Source organism: Bubalus kerabau, chromosome 2 (genome assembly GCF_029407905.1).
Source record: "Bubalus kerabau isolate K-KA32 ecotype Philippines breed swamp buffalo chromosome 2, PCC_UOA_SB_1v2, whole genome shotgun sequence".
Taxonomy (NCBI): Eukaryota; Metazoa; Chordata; class Mammalia; order Artiodactyla; family Bovidae; genus Bubalus; species Bubalus kerabau.
Genome location: NC_073625.1, coordinates 177477238 through 177497783, shown reverse-complemented (window position 1 = coordinate 177497783; position 20546 = coordinate 177477238).

Genomic DNA, 20546 nt, shown 5'->3' with positions numbered 1-20546 from the left:
ATTCATTTCTATGCATATTGTGATTTCTTTTTTGATTTCTTCTGTGATTAGTTCGTTATTCAGCAGCGTGTTGTTCAGCCTCCATATGTTGGGATTTTTAATAGTTTTTCTCCTGTAATTGACATCTAATCTTACTGCATTGTGGTCAGAAAAGATACTTGGAATGATTTCAATTTTTTTTTAATTTACCAAGGCTAGATTTATGGCCCAGAATGTGATCTACCCTGGAAAAGGTTCGTGTGTGCTTGAGTAAAAGTGAAATTCATTGTTTTGGGGTGAAATGTCCTATAGATATCAATTAGGTCTAACTGCTCTATTGTATCATTTAAAGTTTGTGTTTCCTTATTAATTGCTGTTTAGTTGATCTATCCATAGGTGTGAGTGGGGTATTAAAGTCTCCCATTATTATTGTGTTATTGTTCATTTCCCCTTTCATACTTGCTAGCATTTGTCTTACATATTGCAGTGCTCCTATGCTAGGTGTATATATATTTATGATTGTTATACCTTCTTCTTGGATTGATCCTTTGATCATCATGTAGTGTCCTTCTTTGTCTCTTTTCTCAGCCTTTGTTTTAAAGTCTATTTTATCTGATATGAGTATTGCTACTCCTGCTTTCTTTTGGTCTCTGTTTGTGTGGAATATCTTTTTCCAGCCTTTAACTTTCAGTCTGTATGTGTCCCCTGTTTTGAGGTGGGTCTCTTGTAGACAACATATCTAAGGGTCTTGTTTTTGTATCCATTAAGCCAGTCTTTGCCTTTTGGTTGGGGCATTCAACCCATTTACATTTAAGGTAATTATTGACAAGTATGATCCCATTGCCATTTACTTTATTGTTTTGGATTCGAGTTTATACACCCTTCCTGTGTTTCCTGTCTAGAGAAGATCCTTTAGCATTCGTTGGAGAGCTGGTTTGGTGGTGCTGAATTCTCTCAGGTTTTGCTTGTCTGTAAAGCTTTTGATTTCTCCTTCATATTTGAATGAGATCTTTGCTGGGTACAGTAATCTGGGCTGTAGGTTATTTTCTTTCATCACTTTAAGTATGTCCTGCCATTCCCTCTTGGCCTGAAGAGTTTCTATTGAAAGATCAGCTGTTATCCTTATGGGAATCCCCTTGTGTGTTATTTGTTGTTTTTCCCTTGCTGCTTTTAATATTTGTTCTTTGTGTTTGATCTTTTTTAATTTGATTAATATGTCTCTTGGGGTGTTTTGCCTTGGGTTTACCTTGTTTGGGACTCTATGGGTTTACTGGACTTGGGTGATTACTTCCCTCCCCATTTTAGGGAAGTTTTCAACTTTTATCTCCTCAAATATTTTCTCATGGTCTTTCTTTTTGTCTTCTTCTTCTGGGACACCTATAATTCGAATGTTGGGGGTGTTTAACATTGTCCCAGAGGTCTCTGAGATTGTCCTCATTTTTTTTAATTCATTTTTCTTTTTTCCTCTCTGTTTCACTTATTTCTACCATTCTATCTTCTACCTCACTTATCCTATCTTCTGCCTCAGTTATTCTACTGTTGGTTCCCTCCAGAGTGTTTTTGATCTCATTTATTGCATTATTCATTATATATTGACTCTTATTTCTTCTAGGTCCTTGTTAAAACTTCCTTGCACCTTCTCAATCCTTGTCTCCAGACTATTTATCTGTAACTCCATTTTGTTTTCAAGATTTTGGATCATTTTCACTATCATTATTTGGAATTCTTTATCAGGTAGATTCCCTATCTCTTCCTCTTTTGTTTGGTTTGGTGATCATTTATTCTGTTCTTTTACCTGCTGGGTATTCTCTGCCTTTTCATCTTGTTTATATTGCTCTGTTTGGGGTGGCCTTTCCGTATTCTGGCAGTTTGTGGAGTTCTCTGTATTGTGGAGTTTCCTCGCTGTGGGTGGGGTTGGACACTTGGCTTGTCAAGGTATCCCGGTTAGGGGAGCTTGTGTCTGTGTTCTGGTGGGTGGAGCTGGATTTCTTCTCTCTGGAGTGCAATGAAGTGTCCAGTAATGAGTTATGAGATGTCAATGGGTTTGGTGTGACTTTGAGCAGCCTGTATATTGAAGCTCAGGGCTATGTTCCTGTGTTGCTTGAGAATTTGTGTAGTATGTCTTGCTCTGGAGCTTGTTGGCCCTTGGGTGGTGCTTGGTTTCTAGGTAGGTATGGAGGCATTTAATGAGCTCCTATCGATTAATGTTCCCTGGAGTCAGGAGGGCCGAGAGGAGCTATTCCATGTTCAAGGTAAGAAGGGGCGACCTTGTCCAAGGTAAGGAGCAGTGGCTGCACTTTGCTGGAGCAGCCTTGAAGAGATACCCCACGTCCAAGGTAAGAGAAACCCAAGTAAGACAGTAGGTGTTGCAAGAGGGCATCAGAGGGCAGACACACTGAAACCATAATCGCAGAAAACTAGCCAGTCTAATCACATGGACCACAGCCTTCTCTAACTCAGTGAAACTAAGCCACGCTGTGTGGGGCCACCCAAGATGGATGGGTCATGGTGGAGAGGTCTGACAGAATGTGGTCCACTGGAGAAGGGAATGCAAACCACTTTAGTATTCTTGCCTTGAGAACCCCATGAAAAATATGAAAAGTCAAAATGATAGGATACTGAAAGAGTAACTCCCCAGGTCGGTAGGTGCCCAGTATGCTACTGGTGATCAGCAGAGGAATAACTTCAGAAAGAATGAAGGGATGGAAGCCAAAGCAAAAACAATACCCAGCTGTGGATGTGACTGGTGATAGAAGCAAGATCCGATGCTGTAAAGAGCAATATTGCATAGGAACCTGGAATGTTAGGTCCATGAATCAAGGCAAATTGAAAGTGGTCAAACAGGAGATGGCAAGAGTGAACGTCAACATTCTAGGAATCAGCGAACTAAAATGGACTGGAATGCGTGAATTTAACTCAAATGACTATTATGTCTACTACTGTGGGCAGGAATCCCTTAGAAGAAATGGAGTAGCCATCATGGTCAACAAAAGAGTCCAAAATGCAGTACTTGGATACAATCTCAAAAACGACAGAATGATCTCTGTTCCTTTCCAAGGCAAACCATTCAATGTCACGGTGATCCAAGCCTATGCCCCAACCAGTAACGCTGAAGAAGCCGAAGTTGAACGGTTCTATGAAGACCTACAAGACCTTTTAGAACTAACACCCAAAAAATATATCCTTTTCATTATAGAAGACTGGAATGCAAAAGTAGGAGTCAAGAAACTCCTGGAGTAACAGGCAAATTTGGCCTTGGAGTACGGAATGAAGCAGGGCAAAGACTAACAGAGTTTTGCCAAGAAAACGCACTGGTCATAGCAAACACCCTCTTCAAACAACATAAGAGAAGACTATATACATGGACATCACCAGATGGTCAACACCAAAATCAGATTTATTATATTCTTTGCAGCCAAAGATGGAGAAGCTCTATACAGTCAGCAAAAACAAGACCAGGAGCTGACTATGGCTCAGGCCATGAACTCCTTATTGCCAAATTCAGACTTAAATTGAAGAAAGTAGGGAAAACCACTAGACCATTCAGGTATGGCCTATATCAAATCCCTTATGATTAGACAGTGGAAGTGAGAAATAGATTTAAGGGACTATATCTGATAGACAGAGTGCTGGATGAACTATGGACTGAGGTTCATGACATTGTACAGGAGACAGGGATCAAGAACATCCCCATGGAAAAGAAATGCAAAAAAGCAAAATGGCTGTCTGAGGAGGCCTTACAAATAGCTGTGAAAAGAAGAGAAGCGAAAAGCAAAGGAGAAAAGGAAAGATATAAACATCTGAATGCAGAGTTTCAAAGAATAGCAAGGAGAGATAAGAAAGTCTTCCTCAGTGATCAATGCAAAGAAATAGAGGAAAGCAACAGAATGGGAAAGACTAGAGATCTCTTCAAGAAAATTAGATACCAAGGGAACATTTCATGCAAAGATGGGCTCGATAAAGGACAGAAATGATATGGACCTAAGAGAAGCAGAAGATATTAAGAAGACGTGGCAAGAATACACAGGAGAACTATACAAAAAAGAGCTTCACAACCCAGATAATCACAATGGTGTGATCACTCACCTAGAGCCAGACATCCTGGAATGTGAAGTCAAATGGGTCTTAGGAAGCATCACTATGAACAAAGCTAGTGGAGGTGATGGAATTCTAGTTGAGCTATCTCAAATCCTGAAAGATGATGTGGTGAAAGTCTGTACTCAATATGCCAGCAAATTTGGAAAACTCAGCAGTGGCCACAGGACTGGAAAAGGTCAGTTTTCATTCCAATCCCAAAGAAAGGCAATGCCAAAGAATGTTCAAACTACTGCACAATTGCACTCATCTCACATGCTAGTAAAGTAATGCTCAAAATTCTCCAAGCCAGGCTTCAGCAATACATGAACCATGAACTTCCAGTTGTTCAAGCTGGTTTCAGAAAAGGCAGAGGAACTAGAGATCAAATTGCCAACATCTAGTGGATCATCGAAAAAGCGAGAGAATTCCAGAAAAACATTTCTGCTTTATTGACTATGCCAAAGCTTTTGACTGTGTGGATCACAATAAACTGTGGAAAATTCTTCAAGAGATGGGAATACCAGACCACCTGACCTGCCTCTTGAGAAACCTATATGCAGGCCAGGAAGCAATAGTTAGAACTGGACATGGAATAACAGACTGGTTCCAAATAGGAAAAGGAGTTCGTCGAGGCTGTATATTGTCACCTTCCTTATTTAACTTATATGCAGAGTACATCATGAGAAACACGGGGCTGGAAGAAGCACAAGCCGAAATCAAGATTGCTGGGAGAAATATCAATAACCTCAGATATGCAGATGACACCACCCTTATGGCAGAAAGTGAAGAAGAACTAAAGAGCCTCTTGATGAATGTGAAAGAGGAGAGTGAAAAAATTGGCTTAAAGCTTAACATTCAGAAAACGAAGATCATGGCATCTGGTCCCATCACTTTATGGGAAATAGATGGGGAAACAGTGGAAACACTGTCAGACTTTATTTTTTTGGTCTCCAAAATCACTGCAGATGGTGATTGCAGCCATGAAATTAAAAGATGCTTACTCCTTGGATGAAAAGTTATGACCAACCTAGATAGCATATTCAAAAGCATAGACATTATTTTGCCAACAAAGGTCCATCTAGTAAAGGCTATGGTTTTTCCAGTGGGCATGTATGGATGTGAGAGTTGGACTGTGAAGAAGGCTGAGTGCCGAAGAATAGATGCTTTTGAACTGTGGTGTTGGAGAAGACTCTTGAGAGTCCCTTGGACTGCCAGGAGATCCAACCAGTCCATTCTAAAGGAGATCAGCCCTGGGATTTCTTTGGAAGGAATGATGCTAAAGCTGAAACTCCAGTACTTTGGCCACCTCATGCGAAGAGTTGACTCATTGAAAAAGACTCTGATGCTGGGAGGGATTGTGGGCAGGAGGAGAAGGGGACGTCAGAGGATGAGATGGCTGGATGGTATCACTGACTCGATGGACATGAGTCTCAGTGAACTCTGGGAGTTGGTGATGGACAGGGAGGCCTGGCATGCTGCGATTCATGGGGTCGCAAAGAGTCAGACACAACTGAGTGACTGAACTGAACTACTGGAGTCAGGAGTTCTCTGGTGTTCTCAGGATTTGGACTTAAGCCTCCTGCCTCTGGTTTTCAGTCTTTTTCTTACAGTAGCCTCAAGACTTCTCCATCTATGCAGCACCCTTGATAAAATATCTAGGTTAAAGATGAAAAGTTTCTCCACAGTGAGGGACACCCCAAGAGGTTCACAGAGTTACATGGAGAAGAGAAGAGGGAGGAGGGAGATAGAGGTGACCAGGAGGAGAAGAGGGCAGATCAAAAGAGGATAGAGCAAGCTAGCCAGTAATCACTTCCCTATGTGCTCTCCACAGTCTGGACCACTCAGAGATGTTCACGGAGTTATGAAGAGAAGAGAAGAGGGAGGAAGAAGACAGAGGTGGCCAGGGGGATAAAGCGGGGAATAAAAAGAAGAGAGACAGATCCAGCCAGTAATCAGTTCCCTAAGTGTTCTCCACAGTCTGGAGCACACAAAGAGATTCACAGAGTTGGGTAGAGAAGACAAGGGGGAGGGAGGAGATAGAGGCGACTTGGTGGAGAAAAAGGCAAGTTCAAAGCGGGAGAGCAGTCAAGCCAGTAAACTCGCTCCCAGGTAAAAATGGGTACTCAAGATTGGGTTCTTATAGGTACAGAATTGATAACAAATACCAAAAAGCAAAGATTAAAAATCTAGAGTAGAGGTTGGATTCTCAAAAATGCAATATTAAAGAAAAAAAAAAAAAACAAAGTCACAAAAAGTATAATATATATATATATATATATATATATATATATATATATATATATGAAGTTTGCTTAAAAAATAGGGTCTTTTTTTTTGCAAAGTTATAGTAGGTTATAAAAATGAAAATTAAAGGAGGAATAGAGGACTTAAAATTTAAAAATTGTTAATTTAAAAAATAATAATAGTAAAAATATATCTAGGACTTTCTCTGGTGTTGCTGTGGACAGTGTGGGGTCATTTCATTTTCAGATAGTTCCTTGAGCCGGCTTATACTTCTCAAGATCTATAGGCCCCTTCCTATGTAGTCGGTGCTAACTACAGGGTTTTAATCTATCACACCTGTCACTTCCAAGGTGGTTCCCTCTGTTTGTTTTAGCTTCTTCTGTTTGCTGGTCTCTTTAGTGTCTAATTTCCACCCTGACACAAGGGGGCCGGTGGTGGACACTTTTTAGGCTCACTTGTTCAGTCGTGCTGTGGGGAGGGAGGAACACTGCAAACAAATAACACTGGCGTGTGCTCGCAGTATCTCAGCCACACTAGGTTTGCCCCCACTCAAGGCGTGTGTGCTTTCCCTGTCTGCACTGCTTAGGCTCTAGGTTGCTCTGCCAGGAACTGTCTGAGGCCAGCCCTGGGTTGTACGCACTCCCCAGGTCTAAGCCACTCAGGTTCAGGTACTCGGGTACTCCACAAAAGCACAGACTCGGTTGGGCCTGCATTTTGTGTCCTTCCCAGGTCCGAGCAGCTCAGGTGACCAGGTGCTTGATGAGCATGGTCACTGTGACTTATCACCTCCCCTGTCCCTGCCACTCGATTTTCTGGGTGTACAACCAGCACACCTTCTTAGGTGTGCCGTGTATCTCTTCTGGGGAGCTGATCTCTGGCTGTGACCCTCCCGGCGGATGTCGACTGTCCAGATCCCAAGAAGTCTTGGTTAGCAATGAAGCCTGCTTGCAGTTTGGTAGAGGATGCCTCTCTGGGGTCACGATAGACCCTTCCAGCTCTGGCTGCCCTCGCCTGCCTGTTTCCAGCGGGGGATAAACCGGTCCACAGCCAGCTAGCTCTACTCAGTCCTTTGTTCTGTGAGCGGGCCTGGCAGTATCTTAAGTTAGGGCTTTTCATGGGATAGCTATCCCACAGTCTGGTTTGCTTTCTGAAGTTAGTTCCGTCAGATTGCCCCCAGGGCATTCAGGCCCGGTCCTTACTCTAAGCAATGCAGCCCACGCCTCCCTGCCCAGCCCCCGCTTGCTAGTGGCGGATGCGGGAGTCTGCACTGCTTCTCCACTGGGAGTTACCGTTTGGCAAGTAATCTGTGGGTTTTAATTATTTATTTATTTTTCCTCCTGGTTATGTTGCCCTCTAAGGTTCCAAGGCTCGCCACAGACTTGCCAGTGAGAGTGTTTCCTGGTGTTTGGCAACTTCTTTTTTAAGACTCCCTTCCCGGGACGGATGTCCATCCCTGCCTCTTTTGTCTCTCTTTTTATCTTTTATATTTTTTCCTACCTCCTTTTGAAGACAATGGGCTACTTTTCTGGGTGCCTGATGTCCTCTGCCAGCATTCAGAAGTTGTTTTGTGGAATTTGCTCAGCGTTCAAATGTTCTTTTGATGAATTTGTGGGGGAGAAAGAGGTCTCCCCGTCCTATTCCTCTGCCACCTTAGGACTGCGTCCCCTGTGTTTTCAGTTTTTTGAAGAATTTCCTTATTGTTTTCCATAGTGACTATACTGTCTATTGTGTTTTATATTTCAGTCATAATACTTTTCATTTTTATAAATTAAATTTAGGTCATTTTCTGATCTGCTTGGGCATCCTTTATAAGTTGTTATTTCATACTCATATTTTCAGGCTTGTCTTTTATCTCTTTCAATATGAAACATATGGCTATTTTATTTTCTGTCTCTAATAGTTTCAATATCTGAAGTCTCTGGGAGTCTGTTTCTAGTGTCTTGTGTTTCTTCTTGTTCTCATTCATGTTGCCTTGTTTCCCTGTGTGTTTAGTTATTTCTCTGCAAGTTGCTTTGAAGGTGAATAAAAGAATAACAGTACATTATTGTTTTTACTTATTATTTAGATTAAATACTTTTTTAGAATTTTGTCTACCCATTCTACTTATGATTTCTACATGTCAGTCAATTTAATCACTCAGTCGTGTCCAACTCTTCATAGCCCCATGGACTGCAGCATATCAGGCTTCCCTGTCCATCATGAACTCCCAGAGCTTGCTCAAACTCATGTCCATTGAGTTGGTGATGCCATCCAACCATCTTTTCCTTTGTCGTGTCCTTTTTCTATATGTATATCATATTAATATCTGAAGCTAGTCTATAGTTTTATTTTATGGGACCACTCATAAATACAATATATAGTTAACCTTCCTGATTTCCCATCTTCACATATTTTAGCCTTGTTTTTCTCACTTTTTCTATGGATTTTTTTTTCCTCACCAAAAGGGTTTATTTTTGCTTTTTTCCCCAAGCAAGTAGGGTCATTACCCACCCAGGGTCAGTGTAGAATCAGTCCTTGGCTTGACATATTTTGGTCTGCCTAGGAGTTGAATTTAGGCAAAATTTTTCTTTATAAGTCATCAGGGAGAGTTTTCCCCTCTTGCTTGCTTGCTATTAATAGTTCACTGGTGTCTTTAAAATGCATTTAAAATGCATGTTTTATTTATCACCTAAAATTGTTTTTAATGAAAGAGTGGGTCAAGAAACCCAGTCCACCATATTGCCAAGAAAACAAGGAGCCCACTCTCATACACTGATGGAAGGCTGCAAGTTAGTGCAAGAACATCAAGAAGGAAAATTGGGGGAGAGGGAGGGATGGACTGGGAATTTCAGGTTGGTTGATGCAAAGTCTTATGTTTAGAATGGATAAACAAGGTCCTACTACATAAGGAACTATATCCAATCTCCTGAGATAAACCATAATGGAAAATGGAAAAGAATATATTAAAAGGGTGTGTGTATATACATATCAGAGAAGACAATGGCGCCCCACTCCAGTACTCTTGCCTGGAAAATCCCATGGACAGAGGAGCCTGGTAGGCTGCAGACCATGGGGTCGCTGAGGGTCGGACACGACTGAACGACTTCACTTTCACTTTTCACTTTCATGCATTGGAGAAGGAAATGGCAACCCACTCCAGTGTTCTTGCGTGGAGAATCCCAGGGATGGGTGAGCCTGGTGGGCTGCCGTCTATGGGGTCGCACAGAGTCGGACATGACTGAAGTGACTTAGCAGCAGCAACATATATGTATGTAAAACTGAATCACTTTGCTGCACAACAGAGATTGGCACAACATTGTAAACCAAATACACATCAATAAAATTTTTAAAAGCTACAACAAAAAAGAAGAAAAATTTGCTAAAAATCTCTTAAAATCAGAAATGCACATACTGTTTATTATCAACTCCACATTGAAAATGTTTAACCGATATAACCATCCAAGTGCACAAATATGCATTTCAAAGATACTTATTTAGCTTGAATTAGCAAAAAGCTGTGAAAAAAAAGATTACTAAAAATGACTGATTAAATGAATACTTTCAGACATTAGTCTATGAGGCAGCTATTTTTAAATGAGGTCATTCAGTACAGGCTGCTATGTTTTGCTTACCAAGATACATTGTTAGGTGAAAGCAGAAAGCTGCAAAATAGTGTGATTAGGAAGTTACAGGTTGTCTAAAACTGACTGTCTAAAATTTACAGATTGTCTAAGTGACTGACTGCGTGGAAGGAAGACTTACTTTTCAATGTTACCCTCTTCTATCTTTAGCAATTTAAACCATGTTTATATATTGTATCTTAAAAAAAAAGAGACATTTATGAAAAGAAAATATTAAATATCTCTGTATTCCTACCACACTATTTTTTTCTTAAATCAAGAATGAGCACTAAATTTCTTAAAATTGCTTTTTTAGCATCTATACTTACATATGCAGTGAAGTCTCAGTCATTTCAGTCTTGTCCAGCTCTGAGACCCCCCAGAACTATAGCCTGTCAGGCTCCTCTGTCCATAGGATTCTCCAAGCAAGAATACTGAAGTGGGTTGCCATGCCCTCCTCCAGGGTATCTTCCTGACCCAGGGATTGAACCCATGTCTCTTATGTCTCCTGCTTTGGTAGGCAAGTCCTTTATTACTAGCACCACCTTTAATTCATCATTTTCCCTTTAATTCATCATATAAGACTGAATTAATTAAGACCTTGGATTATCTTATTAAATTTTCCAGTATTGAACTATTCTAGTATTTTCTGAATAAAGTTATTTGTTAACACTGAATTGTTTTAACAGGCTGCTAGAATTTCACTGTCCTTCTTTACTCACAATTTTTACATTAATATTCAAAATGAAATTAATCTATAATTTAATGTTGAGAGTACATTCTTATATTTTAGAATTTGGATTGTCCTTCAAATAAGAGATTAAGAACATTTCTAATTTTCCTTGCAGTACAAAAATTTAACTAATATGGAAGTTATCTGGATTCTGAAGCTTTTATTCTAATCCAGCTAATAATAAACCTCCCTCTAACAATTTCTTCTTTTAGTTGTGTCTTTCAGAGTGTTTGGGGTATTGGGGTTTAAATTTTGGCAATTAACATTTTTATTTTAAAAAAAGCATTTGTTTTAGCCAATATAATATTATATATTTTAGGCATTATTTTGTTTATTAATTTATGAAATGAACAAACTTTGAGTTTATAGCTCAATAAATGTATCTGTGTATACACTCATGTAACAATATCCAGATCAAGATAAAGAATGTTTCCATCACTCCAAAATTCAGTTTCCTTTCCAGTCAATAGCCACCCACCACATGGGGTATAACCAAATTTTCAAATTTCTATCATCACAGATAATTTATCAGGATTCACTATTATTATGAGTGGTAGGGAAAGGCAAACATTCGGACAGGCTTCCCTTTGTGATTCTATACCTGAAGTAAGATAGAAATTCGCAGCGCACCCCTCTATCAAAAGCACTGGTTGTGAGATTTCCCTGTATAAAAAGAAAAAAGCCCAAACTTTCCCTGGGTGCTATCAGACCCAAAGGAAACCTGAGATTTCATAGTAGCCACCTGTCTCATGTTCAGGCTTTGATGAAGTTCCCAAGGTCCTTTCCTGTGTCCCCTTCTCAAAGATTCCTCTGGCTTCAGCCTGGCGTCTAAAAATGGCTGGATCTTATGAAAGAACTAGCAGCCTGTGGAAAGTATCAAAGCAGATACACGAAGTAAAAAGGTCTTCAGGAATTTCCCTGCATTGTCTGATTTTGTGTGCTTTGTTTTGCCATTATTGTTGAACATTTTAATGTAGACCTATGCCATCTTTCTTTGGACCTATTGACAATGTTGAAAGGGCTATAGGAAAAATACCTCATTTGCTTATCAAGACTTGTGCCAAGTGAACAAGAGATTTCAGGCTATTGGCAACCAATCCGAGGTGTGTGTGTGTGTGTGTGTGTGTGTGTTGGGAAATGCAGGGAGAGAGAGTAGTGCTGACAGTTTTCTCAGCGATATTCCCTTCAAACAATGCCCTAGTCCCTCTTGCTCCGAACTCTGTTTTTCTGAAACTCACTTGGGGAAATCCATCAACTGTTTCTTTTTCGCTGGTACAGATTTACAGGCTTTGTAAGCATGGATTGACTTTTCTAATAGCTTTGTCCAATCTGTTTTCTAATTTTCAGAAATTCTCCAAAGTTTCTTGTCTATATATAGTACTCTGCACCATTTTCTCAGCTCACAGAAATTTTGTTTATTTGTTTGATTTGGGTTTTTTTTCCCCCTTTGTTCTTGGATTTCAATATCGTTATCGAATTTTGATAGGGAAGAAAAGAAAGGTACCTGTTGACTCAGTTTATTAACTGGAACCTGGAAGTTTGACATAAATATATTTAAAATAAATCATCTAATAGGAGCAATTAGTTTGATATATTCAAACCTTTCCAGAAAACTCTTGGCTCTTGGTTCTTTTGAACTTAGGGAAGAGAATCAAATTAGATCTCATCTGACCAAAGCAATTAACTAATTCTTAGAAGAAGAAATAGGAAATTTATCATTATTTATCATTAAATTTATCATTATTTCTCATACTTTTGGAATCTTTAAGAACTCTCCAAAGGAAGAAGGCTTGATTCAAACCTTCATTTTCATCTCCTAAAACTCACCGAAATAAGCAGTCTTTTACCTTGTATCAAGTTTCAAGTTGTCCTTGATTTTCACACCATAAAAGATTAAAGATAATGCCACTAATTATAATATTTAAAAAGAGCCCTTCCTGAGAATGATCTGCCACTGGTATTGTGCTATATAAAGATTTTGAGAAATAGCTTTGATAATTTATATTCATTAAGAGGAGAAAGCAGGAGATTAAAGGTAGCAAGGGTGAATATCCTCTTATTTTTGCAAAACTTGTGCAATCTTTTATTCACCTACTAAAGCTGTTATTATGTAATAATAAAAACAGAGGTGTGCTGCATATATGAACTCAGAGAGGGAATAAAGACACAAGGAGCTATTTTCTGTCAAGAGAATTATAGTGTCATAGATTAAAGGTAGAAAGGCAGCCATCATTTAAAACAGCTCACATCTCCAAAGGATATTTATTCACAAATTGATTAGAGTTGGAAATGAAAATGATTCAGTTGGTGGGAACATTACAGCAGCCCTTTAAAGTGTGATGGAAAAGATGAAAAGGAGGCTCACTTACCCTTTCCTTAGTGTGCAGACAGAGATCAAAAAGACCAATGTCCCACTGATAGCCCTAATGAGTCTGCACTTCTATTTAGCTTTTCAGTTATTTCCAGTGACTTGGGAGGCATGTTCTGTCTGACAAATCTGACTATCCTGTTGCTGGAGGCAGCACTGAGTTTCACAAATCTTTTTTAGGTTGATTTGATTGAGTTTTCAAAAATATGTAATGGAAATTAATGATATCCACCCAGCAGAAACCTTTATCTTATCCACTTGCTTTGTCCACTGTTACTCATCCCCCAATCTTGACTGTCATCTTCTGCATCTAATCTTCTCTCTCACTCCTGTCAAATCTGCCAGCAAAACCTGTTGGCTCTATTCTGACTCTGACGACTTCTCTCTCCTTCCACTTTTTCCACTAGAGTTCAACTAATTCATTTTCACTGACGTTAGACTTGGAATCTCAATCAGAATCTCAGAGTTCAGAACGAAGTGCTGTCTAAGTCAAAGGGATAAAACTAGCTAACATGCTAGTAATTTGAGAGTCAATGAGATTTTTTAGCTTTTGAATATAATTAAGAGAGTAACACATTCAGAAAACAATCAACCCCAGAATAAAAAAAAAAAAAATCAAAGCTTCTTTTAAAATTGAAAACACCATTTCTCCAAAATCAAATTCTTTACATTTTATGTTTCAATGAGAAAGTGGAAGATTCAGTGACTTTTATTTGATTTATTTCAAGTGCCAAGTTCCCAGCCAAAATACCATGGGGATAAATCCACTATACATGAAAATGATTCCTGAAAATAACTCTTTTCAGTCACTCAGTTCAGTTCAGTGGCGCAGTCGTGTGCGACCCTTTGAAACCCCATGAACTGCAACATGCCAGGCTTCTCTGTCCATCACCAACTCCCAGAACCTGCTCAAACTCATGTCCATCGAGTTGGTGATGCCATCCAACCATCTCATCCTTTGTCGTCCCCTTTTCCTCCTGCCTTCTATTTTCCCAGCAGCAGGATCTTTTCCAATGAGCCAGTTCTTTGCATCAGGTGGCCAAAGTATTGGAGTTTCAGCTTCAGTATCAGTCCTTCCAATGAATATTCGGGACTGATTTCCTTTAGGATTGACTGGTTGGATCTTCTTGCAGTCCAAGGGACTCTCAAGAGTTTTCTCCAACACCACAGTTCAAAAGCATCCATTCTTCGGTGCTCAGCTTTCTTTATAGTCCAACTCGCACATCCATACATGACTGCTGGAAAAACCATAGCTTTGATTCGATGGACCTTTGTCCGCAAAGCAATGTCTCTGCTTTTTAATATGCTGTCTAGGTTGGTCATAGCTTTTCTTCCAAAGAGCAAGCGTCTTTTAATTTCATGACTGCAGTCACCATCTGCAGTGATTTTGGAACCCAAAAAAAATAAAGTCTGTCACTGTTTCCATTGTCTCCCCATCTCATGGTCTTGGTTTTTTGAATGTTGAGTTTTAAGCCAGCTTTTTCACTCTACTCTTTCACATTCATCAAGAGGCTCTCTAGTTACTCTTAGCTTTCTTCCATAAGGGTGAGGTCATCTGCATATCTGAGGTTATTGATATTTCTCCTGGCAATCTTGATTCCAGCTTGTGCTTCATCCAGCCTGACATTTTGCATGGTGTACTCTGCATATAAGTTGAATAAACAGGGTGACAATATGCAGCCTTGACATACTCCTTTCCCAATTTGGAATCAGTCCATTGTTCCATGTCCAGTTCTAACTGTTGCTTCTTGACCTGCATACAGATTTCTCAGGAGGCAGGTCAGGTGATCTCATATTCTCATCTCTTTCAGAATTTTCCACACTTTGTTGTGATCCACACAGTCAAGGGCTTTGGCGTAGTCAATAAAGAAGTAAATGTGTTTCTGGAACTCTCTTGCTTTTTCTATGATTCAACAGATGTTGTCAATTTGATCTCTAGTTCCTCTGCCTTTCCTAAATCCAGCTTGAACATCTGGAAGTTCCTGGTTCACATACTGTTGAAGCCTGGCTTGGAGAATTTTGAGCATTACTTTGCTAGCATGTGAGATGAGTGTAATTGTGCAGTAGTTTGAACATTCTTTGGCATTGCTTTTATTTGGAATTGGAATGAAAACTGACCTTTTCCTGTTCTGTGGCCACTGCTGAGTTTTCCAAATTTGCTGGCGTATTGAGTGCAACACTTTCACAGCATCATCTTTTAGGATTTGAAATAGCTCAACTGGAATTCTATCACCTCCACTAGCTTTGTTCATAGTGTTGCTTCCTAAGGCTCACTTGACTTCTCATTTCAGGACGTCTGGCTCTACGTGAGGATCACACACCATAGTAGTTATCTGGGTCATGAACTTTTTTTTTTTTTTTGATAATTCTTCTGTGTTTTCTTGCCATCTCTTCTTAATATCTTCTGCTTCTGTTAGGTCCATATCATTTCTGTCCTCTATTGTGCCCATCTTTGCATGAAGTGTTCCCTTGGTATCTCTAATTTTCTTGAGGGGATCTCTAGTCTTTCCCATTCTATTGTTTTCCTCTATTTCTTTGTATTATCACTCTTTGAATCATTAAATCATCTTTCATTAGAAATAATTATTTGATTAATTCTTAAAGAAATTCCCACATTCATGTCTGCATCTTCTGTGAGCTTCATGATTTCCAACATACATCATCATTTTATGTACCATTAAGAAAGAAATAAAATGCTTAAGATGAGGTATAAAACTGATATATAAATGGCCCATGTCCTCAAGGCAGGACTAAACAAGAAATATACTTACCTTCCTTAATCTTAGCACTGGGTTAAGAAAATTTTTTTTCTGGAAATTTGAACCATAAACTGGTATTCAAGCAAGTTTGTAGTCTAAATTCTCAGTATATTTGCAAAATCTTCAAGCAGAGAGTTTAAAGTTATTACAGGCTGACAGTGCCCCCAGGAGATAAGCAGATTCTCTCTGGAAGAACTCTACTTCCTTCTAGACTAAAATACCATCCTGATTTCAGAGATGTTAAAGTACGAAAGATGTATGTCTTCAGTTCAGTTCTCAGTTCAGTCACTCAGTCGTGCCTAAGTCTTTGCAACCCCATGAATCACAGCACGCCAGGCCTCCCTGTCCATCACCAACTCTCGGAGTTCACTCAGACTCACGTCCATCGAGTCAGTGATGCCATCCAGCCATCTCATCCTCTGTAGTCCCCTTCTCCTCCTGCCCACAATCCCTCCCAGCATCAGAGTCTTTTCCAATGAGTCAACTCTTCGCATGAGGTGGCCAAAGGACTGGAGTTTCAGCTTTAGCATCATTCCTTCCAAAGAAATCCCAGGGCTGATCTCCTTCAGAATGGACTGGTTGGATCTCCTTGCAGTCCAAAGGACCCTCAAGAGTCTTCTCCAACACCACAGTTCAAAAGCATCAGTTCTTCGGTGCTCAGCCTTCTTCACAGTCCAACTCTCACATCCATACATGACCACTGGAAAAACCATAGCCTTGACTAGACGGACCTTTGTTGGCAAAGTAATGTCTCTGCTTTTGAATATGCCATCTAGGTTGGTCATAACTTTCCTTCCAAGGAGTAAGAGTCTTTTAATTTCATGGCTGCAGTCACCATCTGCAGTGATTTCGGAGCCCAGAAAAATAAAGTCTGACACTGTTTCCACTGTTTCCCCATCTATTTCCCAGGAAGTGATGGGACCAACAGACTGGTTCCAAATAGGAAAAAGATTACGTCAAGGCTATATATTGTCACCCTGCTTGTTTAACTTATATGCAGAGTACATCATGAGAAACGCTGGACTGGAAGAAACACAAGCTGGAATCAAGATTCCCGGGAGAAATATCAATAACTTCAGATATGCAGATGACACCACCCTTATGGCAGAAAGTGAAGAGGAACTAAAAAGCCTCTTGATGAAAGTGAAAGAGGAGAGTGAAAAAGTTGGCTTCAAGCTCAACATTCAGAAAATGAAGATCATGGCATCCGGTCCAATCACTTCCTGGGAAATAGATGGGGAAACAGTGGAAACAGTGTCAGACTTTATTTTTCTGGGCTCCGAAATCACTGCAGATGGTGACTGCAGCCATGAAATTAAAAGACTCTTACTCCTTGGAAGGAAAGTTATGACCAACCTAGATGGCATATTCAAAAGCAGAGACATTACTTTGCCAACAAAGGTCCGTCTAGTCAAGGCTATGGTTTTTCCAGTGGTCATGTATGGATGTGAGAGTTGGACTGTGAAGAAGGCTGAGCGCCGAAGAATTGATGCTTTTGAACTGTGGTGTTGGAGAAGACTCTTGAGGGTCCTTTGGACTGCAAGGAGATCCAACCAGTCCATTCTGAAGGAGATCAGCCCTGGGATTTCTTTGGAAGGAATGATGCTAAAGCTGAAACTCCAGTCCTTTGGCCACCTCATGCGAAGAGTTGACTCATTGGAAAAGACTCTGATGCTGGGAGGGATTGTGGGCAGGAGGAGAAGGGGACTACAGAGGATGAGATGGCTGGATGGCATCACTGACTCGATGGACGTGAGTCTGAGTGAACTCTGAGAGTTGGTGATGGACAGGGAGGCCTGGCGTGCTGTGATTCATGGGGTCGCAAAGAGTTGGACACAACTGAGCGACTGAACTAACTAACTAATTTTGTAACTGTGCAAATTTAGTTGTGTAGTACCTCAAAAAGCTGATAAGTAAGAGGCATAGAGGTACACAAGGAAAAATTTATATTAATGAGCAAAGAGCAAATTAAGGAAACATTTCATCTGTTCTTCAATCTCTCAAGTTCTCTATGATCTTTTAATCTTTTTTTTTTCATCCATCTGACTTCTCCATTTTATACCTTGGTACACAAAAGAGGAGCTTATAATCATAATTTTATAACTAAATTCCACAGTGTGGAGGTAAAAGTGAATGGAAATGAAGCTGACTGCAAGAGGAGCTCACCAGGAAATGACTAGTGCCTATAGCAAGGGCGGAAATATAACTTGATTGGAAATACCTGCTAACTCTAAGATAGATGGTAGAATTCTAGGCAAAGTTGTTCAGGAAGAATCACTCTGTCAGTGCTGGCTTTATATGAGCAAAATGGAAGGTATTTAGTGTCATATCCCTCTTATCCTTATAATGTTAAGAGAAAACCAAAGTAACTTTAAGCTTTCCCTGAGAATTGAGTATTTTTCTTACCAAAATTTATATGTTCTACCCACTATGAAATTATGGTATCTAAAAAACAATACCTCTTCAAACAATACCTCTTCAAAATCTGGAGCTCAAATATCATCTCTTACAGGAAGCCATCAGTTGTCTACTACACACAATCCTGACCACGCCTCTATTTCTTATCTCATCAGAACTTATTTTAATTTTTATCAAATTGTTTCTTGACTGGTAAGACCATGGCCTCCAGTCCTATCTCTTCATGGCAAATAGATGAGGAAACAATGGAAACCGTGACAGATTTTATTTTCTTGGACTCCAAAATCACTGCAGATGGTGACTGCAGCCATGAAATTAAAAGTTAGTTGTTTATAATATTGTATATAAATATATGCAGTATATGTATGCTAACACATAGCTTGGAAGAAAAGTGATAACAAACCTAGACAGTATATTAAAAAGCAGAGAAACTATTTTTCCAGAAAAGGCCCATATAATCAAAATTATGGCTTTTCCAGTGATCAGGTATAGGTGTGAGGGTTGGACCATAAAGAAGGCTGAGCGCTGAAGAACTGATGTTTTTGAACTGTGGTGTTGGAGAAGACTCTTGAGAGTCCCTTGGATTGCAAGGAGATCAAACCAGTCAATCCTAAAGGAAATCAGTCCTGAGTATTCATTGGAAGGACTAATGCTGAAGCTGAAGCTCCAACCCTTTGGTCACCTGATGAGAAGAACTGACTCTTTGGACAAGACCCTGATGCTGGGAGAGATAGAAGGCAGGAGGAGAAGGGGACGACAAAGGATGAGATGGTTGGATGGCATCACCAACTCCCTGGTCATGAGTTTGAGCAAGTTCCAGGAGTTGCAGATGGACAGGAAAGCCTGGCATGCTACAGTCCATGGGGGTTGCAAAGAGTTGAACACAACTGAGCAACTAAACTGACTGACTGATGAAATGTGTCTCAACTGGCTTCATGAAGTGAGAGGGAGGGAAGGATTAGAAGTTTGGGTTGAGCAGATGCAAACTGTTGTTTACAGAATGGCCCTACAAATTATCAGTTGAATTCTAGATTTGTGTTCAGTTCATGGTGCTCCCTGCATTATTATGAATGAATGAATAAAGAGCCATGCATAAAACAATGATGAAATTTTATGATCAAGGATTATGATTGATCCAATTAATCCAATCACAAGAAAGAAAGCAAAAATTGAAGTACATACATTTTTAAAAGTAAACGTTCCTATATCAAACAGAAGCAGGAAAATGGGGGGGGGGGGGGGATGAAGGTATTCAATACATAAAATTGGCTGTACCAGTGATGAAAGTTCTTAGATGTCAAACTTGAAGACTGAGACAACTTCAAGATTAACAGCCCCATCAAGCCATTGCCACACTTAGGCTACAGGATCAAAAGAGGTATACTGCCAGAACCCAGGAACCAGGGCCACTCCACTGAAGCCAAAGCCATGGCATTTGGGAAGTGAGAACTGGACCCATAAGGAGACACAGCTGCCACCAGAGAAATCACCTGGTAAGGAGAGAGGAGGGGGGAAATGCTGATTGCAGCTTTTCCCTTCCTCCTGCCCTTTATCCTCCTGCTAGTACCCAGCTCAACACCAATGACAAACACAACCTGCTGTCCTCAAGCACTGTCAGATATAAGACAAAGCAGAGGACAGGAGGAGAAATGCACAGGAGATTAAATTAAACAGGCTCAGAGCTGACTATTGCCTTTAACAGTCCTTCCCTTGCCCCAGCCCAACCCCACTTGTTTCCCACAGATCACTTTTTATCATTTGTTTCATATCTTTCCAAACCTCTGTCTAATCTCTATGGAAATAGAGAATTTTACATACATTTTAACACACAAATGAAATTGTGCTATATATGTTGTATATATGCTATATGTGTAAGTATACATATACTGCATATATATTTATATACAACACTAAGCATAAATATGTATATATGTGTTATATAATTTTATTTGGGAACAAAAAAATTACAGAATGCAATCATCATATGTTTTCTGGACATTTTTGCTTTGATCAGCAATGTGTTTCAAAGGTCATTCCACATGGTTACATATATATTTGTCCCATTTTTTTAAATGATTGCAGATTATTCCATTGTATGGATGTGCCATAATTTAGCTAACCAGTCTCCAGTAGATGGATATTTAGAGGGTTTTCAAATGTTTGCTATTATTAACAATGTGGCAATGGGCATACTTTTAACTTCATATATACATGCACACATTTCTATAAGATAAGATCAGAGTAGCTTGTACAAAATATGAGATATTGTTTATAAGGCCAGTAACATAGAGTTTGAATTATATGTGTACTATTAAATTATGTATTCAGTTGAATATCATCTATCTTCACCCTTAAGAATGAGGGACAAC